The 17416-nt window shown below is 39.7% G+C and overlaps 1 protein-coding gene and 1 pseudogene across 8 annotated transcripts in view; one reads left to right on the forward strand and one right to left on the reverse strand.

The window, feature by feature from the left end:
- PAM (peptidylglycine alpha-amidating monooxygenase) overlaps positions 1-17416 on the forward strand; it is a 180562-nt gene that overhangs the window by 13490 nt on the left and 149656 nt on the right. The window lies entirely within an intron of this gene.
- On the reverse strand, positions 4317-6080 carry LOC104982552 (annotated as a pseudogene).

Below are 17416 nucleotides of genomic sequence, written 5' to 3' on the forward strand. Positions count from 1 at the left end.
ATATATATATACACACACACACACACACATACATACAAACTTTTAAAGGTAAGAATTATTTAACCAAGAATAGACTGAGAATGAGTAAAAACATGACAGAAAAAAGACTAATATGCCAAATATATAAAGCGGTCCCACAGACTACTGAGAAGGCAAGCCACCCAAAAGCAATGAAGGATATTAGCTTTAAATTAACAGAATGGAAAAGGCTTACTTAAACCCTGTTAATCATCATAAAAAAGAATCATAAAAAACTAAAGAGAAAAAAATAAAATACCCTATTTTTAACCCATTAACGTGGCAAAATATATTAAAGAGAGCTATAATAGAGCTTATAAGGATGAAAAGACATGGGCAGGCTCATACATTGTTGGTGGAGAATGCATTGCCACAGTCTTTTTAATAAAATTATCTGGCATTGTCTTTTAAAGTAAAAATATTTGTATCTTAAAATTGTGGGAGATCATTCTATAGAATATTATGCAATAAAGGGAAGTATTAGGCACTCAGTCATGTCTGACTCTTTGCGACCCCATGGACTATAGCCCTCCAGGCTCCTCTGTCCATGGGATTCTCCAGGTAAGAATACTAGAGTGGGTAACCATTCTCTTCTCCAGGGGATCTTCCTGACCCAGGGATCAAACCCATGTCTTCCGCATTGTGGGCAGATTCTTTACTGTCTGAGCCACCAGGGAAGCCCTTAGAATATTATGCATTAAGTGTAAAACTAAGATGGGTCTGTTGTCTTGCCTTAGAAGAACTTTCATTGTGCATTAAGTGAGAGAAGCAAACTGCAGAGTCATGTGCAGAGTGTGACCCAATCTTAATAAATTAAATAACAAAATGTCTATATATATGGGTCTGTTTGGATATACATTTTTGTACAAGCATGGAGGAAGTTGGAAAAAGGCACTTTAAGCTTGTAAACTCTGGTTCCCTTGGAGAGGCAGTGGAGGAGTATGACAACAGATTTTTTAGTGTATATCCAAATTATCTTATCATTAAAAGAGTGTCTATTTTATAGTTGCTAAAATTTAACAAAGAAACAAACAATATCACCAGGAAAAAGAATGCCAACAAAAAGAATCATCTACTTTCTTGGTATAAACCCCTAATGTTCTAGAAATCTCTAGAGGGGTTTTCCACACAATGCCTCTGATTGATAAAATTTTAATTCCTATTTCTCTGCTTTGCAACAGTGCTATTAAGAGAGCCTGATTAATGAATGAATTTAGAAAATTTGGTACACGTTTAGAAACAAATAGAGCCAGATTTGTAGGGGGTCATTCTTCTATTATAGTCAGTCTGAAGATATTTGCGGAAGGCAACCATGCATATCTTTCCACATTAGCAAGAAAAGTGATGTTCTTTGCACTTATTAGCCCCCAGAAAAATCCTCTTTCTTTCACTTATTTTCAGATTTATGTAGTCTGAATTAATATTTCAGTAACCCTATTCAAGAGGAACATTTGGAGCTATTCCACATGAATGTTGTATTCTTTAAGCAGAAGTGCAGAACATACTCTTTCTAGGCACAGATTGCTTTTCACAGATAATGTATTCTACTTAATCATGTATAAAGGGACAAATCTGATTTACACATTTAAGGCATGGCTCTGTCTTAGCATGCAAAAGTCACCCCCCCCAACAACCTCAGAGCATTTTTAAAGAGGAATGTATATAAAAACAGGGAGTACATTGCCTCTATATACTGCATCATCCTCCCAACTCAGCTAATCCAGCAGTAAATGAAAACATTTGCCATGGCAACATCGATTTACAAAGGGCAAATGATGTTTCTGTAAGATTAGAATATTTCCTCTCATGGATCTCAGAGGTACACACAGTTAACACTTTAACACCCTTATTTAATAATTTTATGTAAGACTGAAAAAACTTTAATAGATTATTTTTAAATATTTTAATTCAGAAATAGAATCCAAAACAGAACAACAAACTCTTAACAAAAGCTGAAGTCAAATTCAAGGCAGGCAGAAAAATACCACTACAATATTTTAGTCTTTACTGTTTATGGAAATAAATGTTTTTCATTTTGTGATAAGCTGTACTGAACTATGGTTAATCATTTGCTTCCAGCTGAATTATCCTTTTGCTATGAGGATGCAAATTCTGTTTACCTTACTGTTTCTACAATTGATATTGTTAGCTATAATATTTAGCTTCCCCATTTTGGATATGTTAAAATACTACATTCATCTCCTTAATGTATTTTTCATAGATGCTAAGGCAGTATTCACAGATATTTTACTGTTGTGGTTTCATCTACTTGCCTTGGACTTTAAAGGCAGACACAGTAGATGCAAGAAAGAAGATACATTGGTAGCCTGGGCAAATGCAAGAAAGAAGTGATTGTAGTGTGGTCAAACAAGTTTAGAAGTTAACAAATAGTTTCTGTATTGTTTTTCTGCAGTCATAACCGCTCCGTAATACAAAATGGGGAAAATTGTGCTCAAGGGTGAGGAAATTAAGTTCCTGCCCTGAATATTTCAGAGTTGAGAGTAAAAAATTTACCTTACTCAACATGATTTCTTTGACTCTGCTAGAGGTATATACTGTTCTATTTTCTACCTAGAGTTTAGTTGATCAGCACAGTAAGCTTGGGTCTAGAAGTCCACGGCTGTTGGGCATAAGGAAACTTTCAGTCCTTCAATCAATTGTAGCAGGAGTCAGTTGAAATAAATAAGGTACTTCACTCCGTTCCTGCCCACAGTATTCTCTTTCACTTCTGTTTGTGGTAACCTGAAGACCTTCTACAATAGCCAAAGAAATCTGAAGTGCCACTGAAGCAAATAAAAGCCAAATCTAGCACTCTTTTAACGCTTCCAAGTCTGCTGCCATTGGAAGACTCCATGTTATTTATTTCCTCACTTCGCACAACATGTATTCCCCAAGATTAAAAAAAAAAACATGTCAGTTGTCCAAAAAAAGTTGACAAATATATGAATCCAAGCTCGTTTTCTTCCATTTTTAAAATAAAACGTCTAAAACCTATGTATTATGGTTAAGAACTTTATAGAGGACAGAGATTTGCAAACCTGTGAATCACTATGTTATGAAGGAGGACATAAGTTGAATGATCTAGAGTCTTCGTTGTGATGTCAATTCAAGAAATCATTGATTTAGAATGAGTTTTTTAAAGTATATTTGAAGCTACTAGTGAAATCCAGGAGTATTGAAAATATATAATTATTAGTAGAGTTAACTCAGGCATATATAAAATTTTATAGAAATTTTGCTCAAATATTGAAATGTAAACAAGATTGAAATGATTTTTCCAACTCTTCCTTTTCTAAATATCTGTCTGCCAGACCATTTTCTGAAATCGTTTTTAAACATAAACAAAAGTTTTATAAAATAATCTAACCAACGTTTTATTATATATTATAAAATAATCATTGTAATACCCATGTACAGCAGTCACAATAATGTACCTAACCTATTGTGTAGTGCAAATGAATAAACTAGCCTTGTTAGCCAGCCATTATTTATAGTATTACTTTTGTGGGCCTAGGGGAGAAATCTGAATTCCATCTGAGTATTAATCACTAGAGGAGCAAATCTCTATTTCAGGACTCTTCATTGAAACATCATCTCCACCTCTATCATTCTTGAGATATACTGTCAAGTTCCTTAAGAGGAAAGACTTACCTGTGTTGTTCATCATTCTGTTCCCTGAGCCTAAAAATGATGCTGTGTTCCAATAAAGATTATTTGATTATTTTTTTTAGAAAGGAGGGAAATTATCTTCATATCAAGAATTTTCCTGTTCTGCCCCAGTATTCCTAAGCATGTGCTTGGACACACACACACACATATATACCAGTGACTGTAGTATTTTTTGTGTCTCTGTGTGGATCATGACTTAGGAGTCCCCCGCTGCCATGCTTTTCATATGGAAGAAATATTCTGAAGTTCAATGTTTTTATTTTAACTACTACCTAACTTTTTATTCCTGCATGATATTTTCATTTCTATCAGCTTGAGATATAATTTACTTAAAAATTCACCAATTTAAAATCTACAACTTGATGAATGCTGGCAAATAATATGCAGTTGTGTAACTGCTGTGAAGACATGATAAAGACGTTTGTTTCACCCCAGACATCCCCTCATGTCCCATCATTCCCCCTCACATGCCTTTCCTCATCCCCATCCTGTATCCCCTGGCAACTGCTGATGGTTCCATAACTGGTTTAGCCTTTTATAGATATACATGTAGATGTAACACAACAGTGTGTTTGGTGTCTGGCTTCTTTCGCTTAGCATGCTGCTTTTGTGATTCATCCACGACATTGTGTTTATCAGTAGCTCATTTTTATTGCAAGTCGTAGCTGTGGGGAAGTCTGGACTCTAGTTCAGGCAAGACTGGCTCTAGACCTTGTGCTCTTAAACCACTCCATTCTCTTATTGCTGTTTTTCATTCCATGCGATTTTCTTAATCATCTCTGGTCATGCTGTTCTCCTATTCAGAAATCTTCAACAACTCCTTATTCTGATCAAATACATTTCCTAGTTCATTTTTTATTTTAATTCTCTACCCTGTGGTCCCCATCTGAATCACTTTTCTTCATATTTCCTGCTTTACTTTTTTCTGAGTTCCCTATTTTCTACCACACTCAGCCTGTTTATTATTCCCACCAATAGATGCCTTTGAATCCCCTGACATTATTCTTTCTGTTTATTGTAATTTCTTTGCCCTGCATCTTTCACCTATTTTTTTTAGTGTAATTTCCATTTTATTGTCCTTTCATAGAAACCAATATTTCTTTCAGTCTTTAAGGACTTGGATCCTTACATGGGCTTTGGTGGAGGACATGGGCTGCACCTAGAGGTCTAAATTTGGGTGCAGGTGTTTGATCCTTCCGGGCTTCCCAAGAGCAATTCCTGACTACCTTGCTGTGAATGGCACAACTCAGGCAGTAATGTAGTTTCACATACAGCTTGGGAAGCACATGGGCGTCAAAAACACTCTCTTCAGAAATGTCCCTGACGGCTGCGGCCTCTACGATGTTCCTAATGAGGAACTTCTTAATGGCCTTATCCTTGGGCACGCATCGGGCACAGCTGGTGCAGCAAATAGGCTGCACGTGGCTGTGGCCCTTTTTGGCATGACCATTGTTCCTTCTTCTCTTGGTCATCTTGGAAGCGCAGAGGCGAGAGAGGCCTTCTTCACCTAGTGAAATCTTGCCTCATTAAAGTACAGAATCTGGGTCCCTTTCCCCGTGGACCTGACTGATCTCCTCAGAGAGATCTGATCTAGTGCTACAATAATTTACACTGTTCTTATAAACCTATTGTATTGTCACTTGCCGTGATTCATTCCCATGTTTTAAATCTGTCCTGCTTAAAGAAAGACTCTCTGAAACTAATGACTGCATCTTATTCAATCTTGGTGCATATTTTTGTCAGTTAATGCTCATGCTGAGCAAACAAATATAATCTACATTGAAATGAAGCCAGCTCATACCTCTCCTACAGACAAGATATTATTTTCACAGTGTTTTATATCATGTCTTGCACATGAAAGGTACCCAGTGAATATTTGTTGATTGGTAGATCTTCCTTGAATCTGTACCTATTTTCTTCTGCTCCTGGGGACACATAGGAAAGCAAGTAGGGTGATGACCCCTATGATATACTAAGGGTCGTCTGCCTAGCTAAGGCTATATCCCAATTCCTTGCAGAGTGCCTAGTAAATATTTATGAAGAATGGGTTGTGTTCTTCAGTCAAGGCTCAGAGCACATTGGCAGGTACAGATTGATTCGGTAGTTAAATATCTCATCTCTTTGCTTAAAATGGTTGGAACCACATTAGACTGTTTTACCTCCTTAATGGTCTGTATTCTAGGTATCTACAATTCTTTTCATCTCTTCTTTTGCAATGTCTTCCAGATTTTTGCCTTTTTGTCCTGAGCCAGTGGCTTTCTTTATTCCCTGTCCTTCTCCATTCCTGGGTCCTTGCTGTGTCCTTGCCGTGCCTGCTCTCCCCTCCTTGTTTGCCCTGGGTAACACCTTCCCAGCTTTCAGATCTCAACCTAAGCCTTGTTCTCTTGGAGAACCTTTCCTAACCATCCCCTCTGTCTCTCCTCCCCTCTCCTGCCATTCAGAGAGCTGTCATAGCTCCCACAGCTCCTCCTGCCTCTGTTTCAGAATATCCTTCACAACTGCGATTTTTGCCTTTGCTCAGCTCATTATTCCATTCATACCTCTCTTTCCTCATCAGACTGAAGACTATGTAAGAGAAGGAGACACACCTGTCTTTGCTCACCGTTGTATCCTCTGGGTCTCGTCCAGGTCACTAACAGAAGCCTCTGCATCCATTTGTGGGATACATGGACTGTGAACGTATGGCTGGAGAATGAGTGGATCTCCACTGCCACTCCCCCATTAACAGCTGTTGTTGTTTAGTCCCTACGTCGTGTCTGCCTCTTTTGTGACCGCATGGACTGTAGCCCGCCAGGCTCCTCTTATCATGGAGTTTCCAAGGCAATAGTACTGGATCGGTTTGCCATTTCCTGCCCCGGGGGATTTTCCCAACCCAGGGATCGAACCTGCGTCTCCTGCATTGCAGATGGATTCTTTTACTAGTGAGCCATCAGGGAAGCCCCTTCATGTTACGGACTTTACCTGATTTGATAGCAGCCATCTCTGGGTTTGGTTCCAGACTCCACTGGGATCCCCCTCCTGCTGTATCCTCATTGCTCATCCTCAGTTCCATCAAAGTGTTTTTCCTAAATGACGACACTCATGGTTTTATGCCCCATATCTCAACTCATTCACCTTGACCAACATCACATCTAAACAGATCAAATCTAAGTTCTCATCATCACCCAAGCTCTTTTATTATCTGGCTTAATTCAGATTTATCCAACTTCCTTTTTCACAATTCCCTAAATTGTCACCTTTGTGCCTGTTTGTCCATTCACCAGCTTATTTCTGCTTCCACCATGCTTACTCCCCTCTCTGGGTTTTGTTCAAACACAATTTTTCAGCTCAGGTCTTTTTCTTACCTTTGTTTATCTGACGTCTTCCCCTTTGGAGAGACTCTACTTCTCTGCTCAGGGCCTCTCAGATGCTAAGAAAAAACTTGGTCATTTCGTTTTGTTTCTGAGCTTCCGTTTGATCATTTTTTAACATGTTAAGAAATGCCAAAGCATCTGCATTGTATACTACATGCTCCACTGGCCTCTCTCGGTGTACTTTCCAGTCCAGCCTCCTCCGGGCGACTGACCTTTATGGGTGCCACCCAAAGGCTCTGTTGCTCTCTGGCTTCTGGCAGCCTTCAGTCGGTGGGAGGAACTGGCAAAAGATGGGAAAGCAATAGGATGACATCAGAGTATTTATTTTCTTGGTTCCTTTTCTTTATTTGATATTTATTTTTCTTTATTTATTTGTTTGGCTGTGCCTGGTCTTAGTGGTGGCATATAGGATCTAGTTCCCTGACCAAGGATGGAACTGAGACCCCCCGCTTTGAGAGCGTGGAGTCTTAGCCACTGGATCACCAGGAAAGTCCCCAGTTCCTTTCTGTTGAGCAACAGGTTGACAGTGACTGGCGTTCTCTCCCTACATCATAGCTATGTCATCTCCTACGGTAACAATTTCTGGATTTGGAAACTCTCCTTCTTCTTCACTCATACGTCTTTGAGTGGCAACAGCTTCGGTTCAGTTCAGTTCAGTCAGTCAGTCGTGTCTGACTCTTTGTGACCCTATGAATTGCAGCATGCCAGGCCTCCCTGTCTATCACCAACTCCTGGAGTTCACCCAGACTCATGTGCATTGAGTCAATGATGCCATCCAGCCATCTCATCCTGTGTCATCCCCTTCTCCTCCTGCCCTCAATCCCTCCCAGCATCAGGGTCTTTACCAATGAGTCAATTCTTCACATAAGGTGGCCAAAGTATTGGAGTTTCAGCCTCAGCATCAGTCCTTCCAATGAACACCCAGGACTGGTCTCCTTTAGAATGGACTGGTTGGGTCTCCTTGCAGTCCAAGGGACTCTCAAGAGTCTTCTCCAACACCACAGTTCAAAAGCATCAATTCTTTGGTGCTCAGCTGTCGTCACAGTCCAACTCTCACATCCATACATGACCACTGGAAAAACCATAGCCTTGACTAGACGGACCTTTGTTGGCAAAGTAATATCTCTGCTTTTCAATATGCTATCTAGTTTGGTCATAACTATCCTTCCAAGGAGTAAGTGTCTTTTAATTTCATGGCTACAGTCACCATCTGCAGTGATTTTGGAGCCCCAAAAATAAAGTTTGACACTGTTTCCCCATCTGTTTCTCATGAAGTGATGGGTAACAGCTTCAGTTCAGCTCAGTCACTCAATCGTGTTCAACTCTTTGTGACCCCATGAATTGCAGCATGCCAGGCCTCCCTGTCCATCACCAATTCCCAAAGTTTGCTCAAACTCACGTCCATCGAGTCAGTGATGCCATCTCATCCTCTGTCATCCCCTTCTCCTCCTGCCTCCAATCCCTCCCAGCATCAGAGTCTTTTCCAGTGAGTCAACACTTCGCATGAGGTGGCCAAAGTACTGGAGTTTCAGCTTTAGCATCAGTTATTCCAAAGAACACCCACGACTGATCTCCTTTAGGATAGACTGGTTGAATCTCCTTGCAGTCCAAGGGACTCTCAAGAGTCTTCTCCAACACCACAGTTCAAAAGCATCAATTCTTCAGCACTCAGCTTTCTTCACAGTCCAACTCTCACATCCATACATGACTACTGGAAAAACCATAGCCTTGACTAGACAGACCTTTGTTGGCAAAGTAATATCTCTGCTTTTGAATATGCTATCTAGGTTGGTCATAACTATCCTTCCAAGGAGTAAGCGTCTTTTAATTTCATGGCTGCAGTCACCATCTGCAGTGATTTTGGAGCCCAGAAAAATAAAGTCAGCCACTGTTTCCACTGTTTCCCCATCTATTTCCCATGAAGTGATGGGACCAGATGCCATGATCTTCGTTTTCTGAATGTTGAGCTTTAAGCCAACTTTTTCACTCTCCTCTTTTACGTTCATCAAGCTTCAGTTCAGTTCAGTCACTCAGTCGTGTCCAACTCTTTGCGACCCCATGAATCGCAAATGATCTTTATAAATCCCTAGGGTATTTCAACCTACCTTAAATACTTCTCTTCACCCAGCCAGCGGCTGTGTCCTTGGTTCTTTGGCTCCTCAGTTGCCCTCTTTATTTGTACCTTCTGTTTCCTAAGGGGATCCTGACTGATATATCTTAAATAGTAAACACAGAAAAGGAATACTTCCATTATAGAAATGATGCCGTGCCACCTGCCCTATACGGTGCCATTCACAAGAAAATGGCAAGATCGGTAAAATATTTTAAGTGTGTGCATTACAAGTGTTAAAATCTATGCATGAGTTAAAAAGTGTAAGATAAGTGTCCCCTTATTATCTTGTCAGTATCCCCCACTTTCTGCTTAATCTTGTTAGGAGAGAAGAACCTCTCAGTATTAGGCCCAGCCAAGGGACCCACCTGGGACCAGATCATCCTTTCTTTGAACTCTTATCACTCTGTTCAGTTCAGTTCAGTTGCTCAGTCGTGTCCCACTCTTTGCGACCCTATGGACTGCTGCATGCCAGGCCTCCCTGTCCATTACCAACTCCCAGAGTTTACGCAACACTTCACCATTTCCTAGTGGTGAGCTTTGTTTCCTTCATTAGATTCTAATAAAAGAGCTTTTCCTTTCAAATTTTATCTCCTAGGAGCAAAATATATAGAATCAGTTTGCTGGCTGTTACATTAATTGGTTGGTAGGTTGGTATCAACGATTCTTGGGGACAGACTGTATCTTCTAGTTTTAAGCATTTTAATAGAAAATTTCTAATATATACAAAATTGTTGAGCTTGTATAATGAATCCCCATGTACCCATCAATGATTATCAGCACATGGTCATTCTTGTTTTATCCATAGTCCTCTACTTGATTCCTCCCCAGCACACACACACACACACACACTGAATTATTTTCAGGTATCTCCTAGACATCATTTCATTTCATAGTACTTTGTTATGTATTTTCAAAAGGTGAATACTTCATTTTTAAATGTAATCACAATCACCATTACTACCATTATATCATCAAGTATCTAGTCAGATTCAAGTTTCTTTGATGGTTTATATATATATATTTTAATTTTATTTTATTTTTAAACTTTACATAATTGTATTAGTTTTGCCAAATATCAAAATGAATCCGCCACAGGTATACATGTGTTCCCCATCCTGAACCCTCCTCCCTCCTCCCTCCCCATACCATCCCTCTGATGGTTTATATTTTTAAATGTAGTTTTGTTTGCATCAGAATTCAAATGTGGTCCACATGGTAAATCTTAATCCTGTCTCTTTTAGGAATCTTGAGATTCCATCTGTCTCTTTTTTTTCCTTTAGGGTACTTGTCCTAAAGGGTTTCCTGCATTCTAGGATTTGCTGACTGAATCACTCAAGTCTCATATAACATGTCCCTCTGACCTTTGTTTGCTTATACTGATACAGCCAAAGGCTTGAGCAGATTTAGGTTAGGGTTTTGGCAAGAATATTTCATAGGTGATGTTATATAGTACCAACAGAAAGCATATAATGTCTGATTGTCTCTCTTCTTACGATGTTATTCTTATTAAGTTAGGAATTGTGAGATTGATTAATTCACTGTAGAGTTACCTATCAACTTTTCATCTATTATTTTAGCAGCCGTGGATATTTATCATTGCCTGGGTGCATTAGAAGTCACGTATCATGAGTATTCTAATTCTGTCATTCCTCTGAAATTTGTCATTGGAAATATTTCTATAAAAAGGAAGTTTCCCCCATAAACTATTTGATCATTCTTGAATTCAGTTTATATTGTTTATAGTTTATATTCTATAAACTGCTGGATACAGAAGATTAAGTTTTCCTTTCGCATCAACTAAGGGCCACTGACTATATAAACCTAATTATACATTGATGATAATTTAGGGTTACTTAGTTTTATTGTACTTATCATGCTGTATGTTTATATGAGTATGTGTATCTGAGAAAATATAATAAAACAAAGCTGAATTTCATTGTAAAACATTGAATTTACTTTTTCATTTGTGTTAAGTTTCCAAACTGACTTAAAGAAGGATGCACTGAAGTGCTGTATTTGTGTTTATAGTGTAAAATAAACTAATGATAAGTAAAAACATATTTGGAAAATGGACATTTGCAGTTTCTACAGCTATTTGGTTCATTATAATAATAAGTCCATTAGCTTTATGACAGGTGTTCACCCCAGGGAGTTTCAGTGCAAAGAGAAGTCAACCTTTGTAGCATCATTCCTTGTCTTGAATTATTAATGTTGTCTGTCAATGGAAGTTGGAAAATTACAGTGGTTAAATTGGGTTCAAAAAAGCATAAATAAAATTCTTGAAGGGAAAAAATGAGTCAATGCTCTGGAGCTATTTTTGTAGAAATAGGTCCTTTATGAAAGGTTATTAGTGATGTAGCATGGCAAAATTCAACAAACTAATTCAGCCAACACTCACTGCAGACCTAGTGCTAATGCCAGGTGGTCTTTGGGAATACAAATAAGAATAAGTCAGGGTTTCAGCTCTGAAACATAGTCCAAGAGCAGGAGACAGACCAGCAAACAAGGAGCCTTATTGTAATGGCCTGATGTTGAAATAGATGTTAATGAAGTCAAAAGGAAAAGCAGAGAACATTCCAAAGAATATTTTTATATTTGATTATATAGTTCCTCTTAGAAGTTCAAGGCAAGGATGCAAATATGTTGTAATGTTTTCTTTATGAGTTGGAAGTCTAAGGAAAATGAATAAGTCACGGAATTGCTATAAGGGAGGTGGAGAGAAGCAGAATGGCTTGATCGTTATATTTAAATATATGACTTCATCCATAAACATAAGTACCCTCTGCTGGTTATACCTGTTATTCTGAAGAAAGGAGTTCAGTTTTCAGAAGGCACAGTTGCCTTTATTTAATTTAGATTTGAACTGGCTTTCCATGTCTCATTTCCCTCGAGATCGTCAGGCATGCCGAACTGGGAATTTGTATTTTATCCATTTGTGATCCCTATATCTAAATGCCTTGTCGCATCTAGTTAAGAGATGTAGCAGAAAATGTCTAATTGAAAATGCAGTTTTTGACCTAGTTATTTTATTAGACAGGAAGACGGGTTTCCAAATATTCTGAACCATTGTAGATTAATATGTTGAAATGGACCAAGTCGCCCAAGTATAATCTACTTCTAGTTAAATTTAGAATTTTGAAGGCTTTGTTTTGCTTTCAGAAATGTGTTTGTCAGGACATATTGGTTGCCTACCCCACATACATCTCCTCCCTTTCTTGCTAACAGAACCCCAGTTTTGTTCCAGCATTGGCCTCCCCTAGCCCAGAAAATGAATCTTGATTAGGCTTCCCTTGGAACTGATTGGTTTAGAGACGGACATGTGACACAGTTCTGGCCGTTTAGATGTGAAGGGGATTCTACTAGAGGTGAAGTGCTTTGGGGAAAGTTTTGCTTTTGAAAAGGACCTTAAGGAAGAGACTCTCCCTCTGCTGGCATTTGGGAATGGCTTCATGAGACTATGATACTGGAAGCTGCTGTAACCATCTTGTGACCATGAGGAAAGAATTCTACAGATAAAAAGCAAAATATTGAATATGGCAAGGCTGGAAGATGGAAAGAACCTAGTTCCTTGATGATACTGTTGAGCTGCTGCATGAGATAACCATTCTTACATCTATCCTACTTCTGGACTTATTACGTGAAATCCTACATCTCTGTTAGCTTAAGCCATTTTCTTCTGTCATTTGCAGATTTATTCTTAGTGATGATTCGCATTTGATTAGACCTCCTACATATGACTGATGTGGCATATATTTGATTTACTGTGGCCTTTGTAATATATCCTGATGACTGTATGCTCAGTTCACTCTAAGGGAAAAAGGGTTTTCTCGTGTGTGTTGCCGTCTTGCTTTCCTAAAAATCTTTGTACCAATTTTAAGTACCACAATAAAATGAAAAAAACTAATCATCTTTCAGGCCAAAAATTCTGCTAATAGGTGCCATGATTACATAAAAATATTTGAGCTTTATAAGATGCTTTGCATATGTTACATCTTTTCTTCTTCAAGAAACCTATCAGTCAATCTTAACATTTTGCTGATACCAGTTATCAATGCATAACAAAAAGTAAAAATACAACTAATACATTAATTTATAAATTATTACTTGCCTATGTGTGAAGCAGTCTCAGTTTGCACTCTAGTCTTCAAGTATGCAAAGAAAATAGGATTTTAATTTTTAAAGTTGATCTTACCTTCTTCAACCCCTGACCCTCTGGGTAGCAAGGGAAGAAAGCCTTAATAGTATCAATTGAAGGTATCCCACTCTCTTTGGGGTCAAGACAATCCGCTCAACTTTTGATTAGGCTGTTTCCCCTCCTCCCTTTTTTATTTGTGAAGGTAATATCTTGACTGTAAAGAAAAGAGGTGATCTTGTATGAATGGCGTTGGACAGTGAGAGATCCCATATTAACAGGGCCTATGGACTCTGTTCCTTTTATTGGTATGAGCTCTGCCACCTCATCTGTGACTATGAAATCAATTTCTCCTTAACCAGACACTTTCTTTTATCTCCTCCTTCTGCCTGGAAGGGCAGTCTTCTATGTCATGTTTTATTTCTGTCTTAGCGTTAGCCCTGCCCCATTTCTTGGGGCCATGATAACAGAATGGCTGCTAGGGAACCAGATGTGGTTTATTTAGAAGAGAAGTGTGAATCAGTTAGTCAGTTGAGTCACTCAGTCATGTCTGATGCTTTGCAACCCCGTGGACCACAGCATGCTAGGCCTCCCTATCCATCACCAACTCCAGGAGTTTACTCAAACTCAGGTGCATTGAGTCAGTGATGCCATCCAGCCATCTCATCCTCTGTCTGTCTTCTCCTCCTGCCTTCAATCTTTCCCAGCATCAGGGTTTTCACAAATGAGTCAGTTCTTCACATGAGGTGGCCAAAATATTGGAGTTTCAGCTTCAGCCTCAGTCCCTCCAATGAATATTCAGGACCGATTTCCTTTAGGATGGACTGGTTGGATCTTCTTGCAGTCCAAGGGACTCTCAAAAGTCTTCTCCAACACCACAGTTCAAAAGCATCAATTCTTCAGTGCTCAGCTTTCTTTATAGTCCAACTCTCACATCCATACATGACTACTGGAAAAACTGTAGCTTTGACTAGACGGACCTTTGTTGGCAAAGTAATGGTTCTGCTTTTTGCAGAGTGTGAATACAGCAGTTTAATATTTTAATTTAATTTTTTTCAGAATATCAGTCTCCTTCCAAATATGGAATGCCTGAAGGCCAGAAGCCTTGCCCAGAACTTGTAGCATTTATACAGTTATGTTAAAGTCTATAGGATTGTTACTAAAAGTTGCCTGTTTTAATATTATAATATTTACTCTTTTCTAACTCTCTGAACAGTAGGTACTTTCATGGTATATGACCTCATTAGTGCTTAATACGTTGTGAGAAATTAAAATCAGTGTGTGCTAGAAGGGTATGTCAGGCACTCAATTCTTAGGTGTCTGTTGACACCACTGGTCTGCAAAATGAGAGTAATTTCAAAACTTGGAAATCAGCAGGCAGAGGGAGTCTCTGCATGGTGGCACTATATTCTGTTGGAGCTTATATAACACCAGTATTGCTTCAAAGAATTTTTCCTTATATTGTTTGATTTTGAATATTTGGCATTTTTGAAGTTGACTCATTGGCCCATCATTTTTTCCATCAGCCTTTCTAAATCTTTGTCTGTTTTTTTCTGTCAGTGTTCTTTTCTTCTTTCCTATTTCCCAAGTCACCCTGGGCTCTGTGACTATCACTGAAGGAGTTGGTAGGGAAACTCTGAGGCAACTCTGCTACCCACTGTCCCTGCAGGCATTTCTTTCCTGGGAGGCAGTGTAGAGGACAGCTCTGGAGGGACTGTGGGTAACTGGATAGCAAATGTGGCTGGTGCCTTGAGAGGACCTTGGGCCATGAGGCCAGAGTCTCCACAGTCATAAGCCTCATAGAGGGAGCTACAGGGAGGAGCTGGGCTCCTCAAATAAATCAGGAATATTAACACAAGGTAAGTAGATGCCCGTATGTTAGTGTTGTCCAGTAGCCATCCCCAGGAGAACACTGTCAACATGGATTTTGGTTGGTGACATTGTCAACGGCACCCTCCTTGAGACATTCTCTCCTCCTGACTTCTCTGATGTAATGGTGGTTTAGTCACTAAGTCGTTTCTGACTCTTGCAGCCCCATGGACTGTAGCCCTCCAGGCTCCTCTGTCCACGGGATTCTCCAGGAAAGAATACTGGAGTAGGTAGCCGTTCCCTTCTCCAGGGGATCTTTCAGACCCAGGAATTGAACCCTGGTCCCCTGCATGGCAGGCAGATATAATACCTCTGTGATTTTTGTCTAAACTCCCTGGCTGCTCTTTCTTTTGCTGGCTGTTTCACAGCTCCATCCTTTCTCTTTCCTGTTTCACTCTCTCCTCTCATAAAGCAGCTTCTCTCATACCCCCTGTCCAACTTGCATGTCACATAAATTTATATCTCTTGGCCAATCTTTCCTTCAAATTCCATTTGACCCAGGTGCTCATTTGACATTTACATGTAGGTTTTTTCAAAAGCTTCTTAAGCTTTATATGTGCAGTGACAAATTCATCATCTTCCAAACTGGTCCTCTTGTGTTTTATGTGTTAACGAATGCTACCACCATTCAGCTACTCAAACCAGTATATTGAGTTACGCAAACCAGGAATCATCTTCAACACTGCCACCTTCCTTCTATTCAGATCCACGCCCAAGTCATGTCTATTTCACCTTTTGAATATCTCCAGAATCTGTCCTGTTTTTTCCATCTCTACCATTATAATTTGTTTTCAAGCTCCTATCATCAGTTTTCTGAAAAACTATGTAACTTTTTACTGGCCTCATGTAATTAATTCTCACCTCCGTATCAGTTCCCCACAAAAAAAAAATTGTCATTGGCTTTCTGTTGCCATCAAGACCAGTGCATTTTCTTGGCAAAACTCTATTAGTCTTTGCCCTGCTTCATTCTGTATTCCAAGGCCAAATTTGCCTGTTACTCAGGTGTTTCTTGACTTCCTACTTTTGCATTCCAGTCCCCTATCATGAAAAGGACATCTTTTTAGGGTGTTAGTTCTAAAACATCTTGTAGGTCTTCATAGAACCGTTCAACTTCAGTTTCTTCAGCATTACTGGTTGGGGCATGGACTTGGATTACTGTGATATTGAATAGTTTGTCTTGGAAATGAACAGAGATCATTCTGTCGTTTTTGAGATTGCATCCAAGTACTGCATTTCGGACTCTTTTGTTGACCATGATGGCCACTCCATTTCTTCTGAGGGATTCCTGCCCGCAGTAGTAGATATAATGGTCATCTGAGTTAAATTCACCCATTCCAGTCCATTTCAGTTCACTGATTCCTAGAATGTCAACATTCACTCTTGCCATCTCTTGTTTGACCACTTCCAGTTTGCCTTGATTCATGGACCTGACATTCCAGATTCCTATGCAATATTGCTCTTTACAGCATCGGACCTTGCTTCTGTCATCAGTCACATCCACAGCTGGGTATTCTTTTTGCTTTGGCTCCATCCCTTCATTCTTCCTGGAGTTATTTCTCCACTGATCTCCACTACCATATTGGGCCCCTACTGACCTGGGGAGTTTCTCTTTTAGTATCCTATCATTTTGCCTTTTCATACTGTTCATGGGGTTCTCAAGGCAAGGATACTGAAGTGGTTTGCCATTCCCTTCTCCAGTGGACCACATTCTGTCAAATCTCTCCACCATGACCTGCCCATCTTGGATTGCCCCACGGGCATGGCTTAGTTTCATTGAGTTAGACAAGGCTGTGGTCCTAGTGTGATTAGATTGACTAGTTTTCTGTGAGTATGGTTTCAGTGTGTTTGCCCTCTGATGCCCTCTTGCAACACCTACAGTCTTACTTGGGTTTCTCTTACTTTGGGCGTGGGGTATCTCTTAACAGCTGCTCCAGCAAAGTGCGGCCATTGCTCCTTACCTTGGACGAGGGGTATCTCCTCACCGCCGCCCTTCCTGACCTTCAACGTGGGATAGCTCCTCTAGGCTCTCCTGTGCCTGTGCAGGAGAAGAGGAGTGCAGCCATGGCTCCTCTTCGAAACACCCTCTTCCAACAACACAAGAAAAGACTCTATACATGGACATCACCAGATGGTCAACATCAAAATCAGACTGATTATATTCTTTGCAGCCAAAGATGGAGAAGCTCTATACAGTCAGCAAAAACAAGACCAGGAGCTGACTGTGGCTCAGACCATGAACTCCTTATTGCTAAATTCAGACTT

Source organism: Bison bison, unplaced genomic scaffold (assembly GCF_000754665.1).
Source record: "Bison bison bison isolate TAMUID 2011002044 unplaced genomic scaffold, Bison_UMD1.0 scf7180017864533, whole genome shotgun sequence".
Classification (NCBI taxonomy): domain Eukaryota; kingdom Metazoa; phylum Chordata; class Mammalia; order Artiodactyla; family Bovidae; genus Bison; species Bison bison.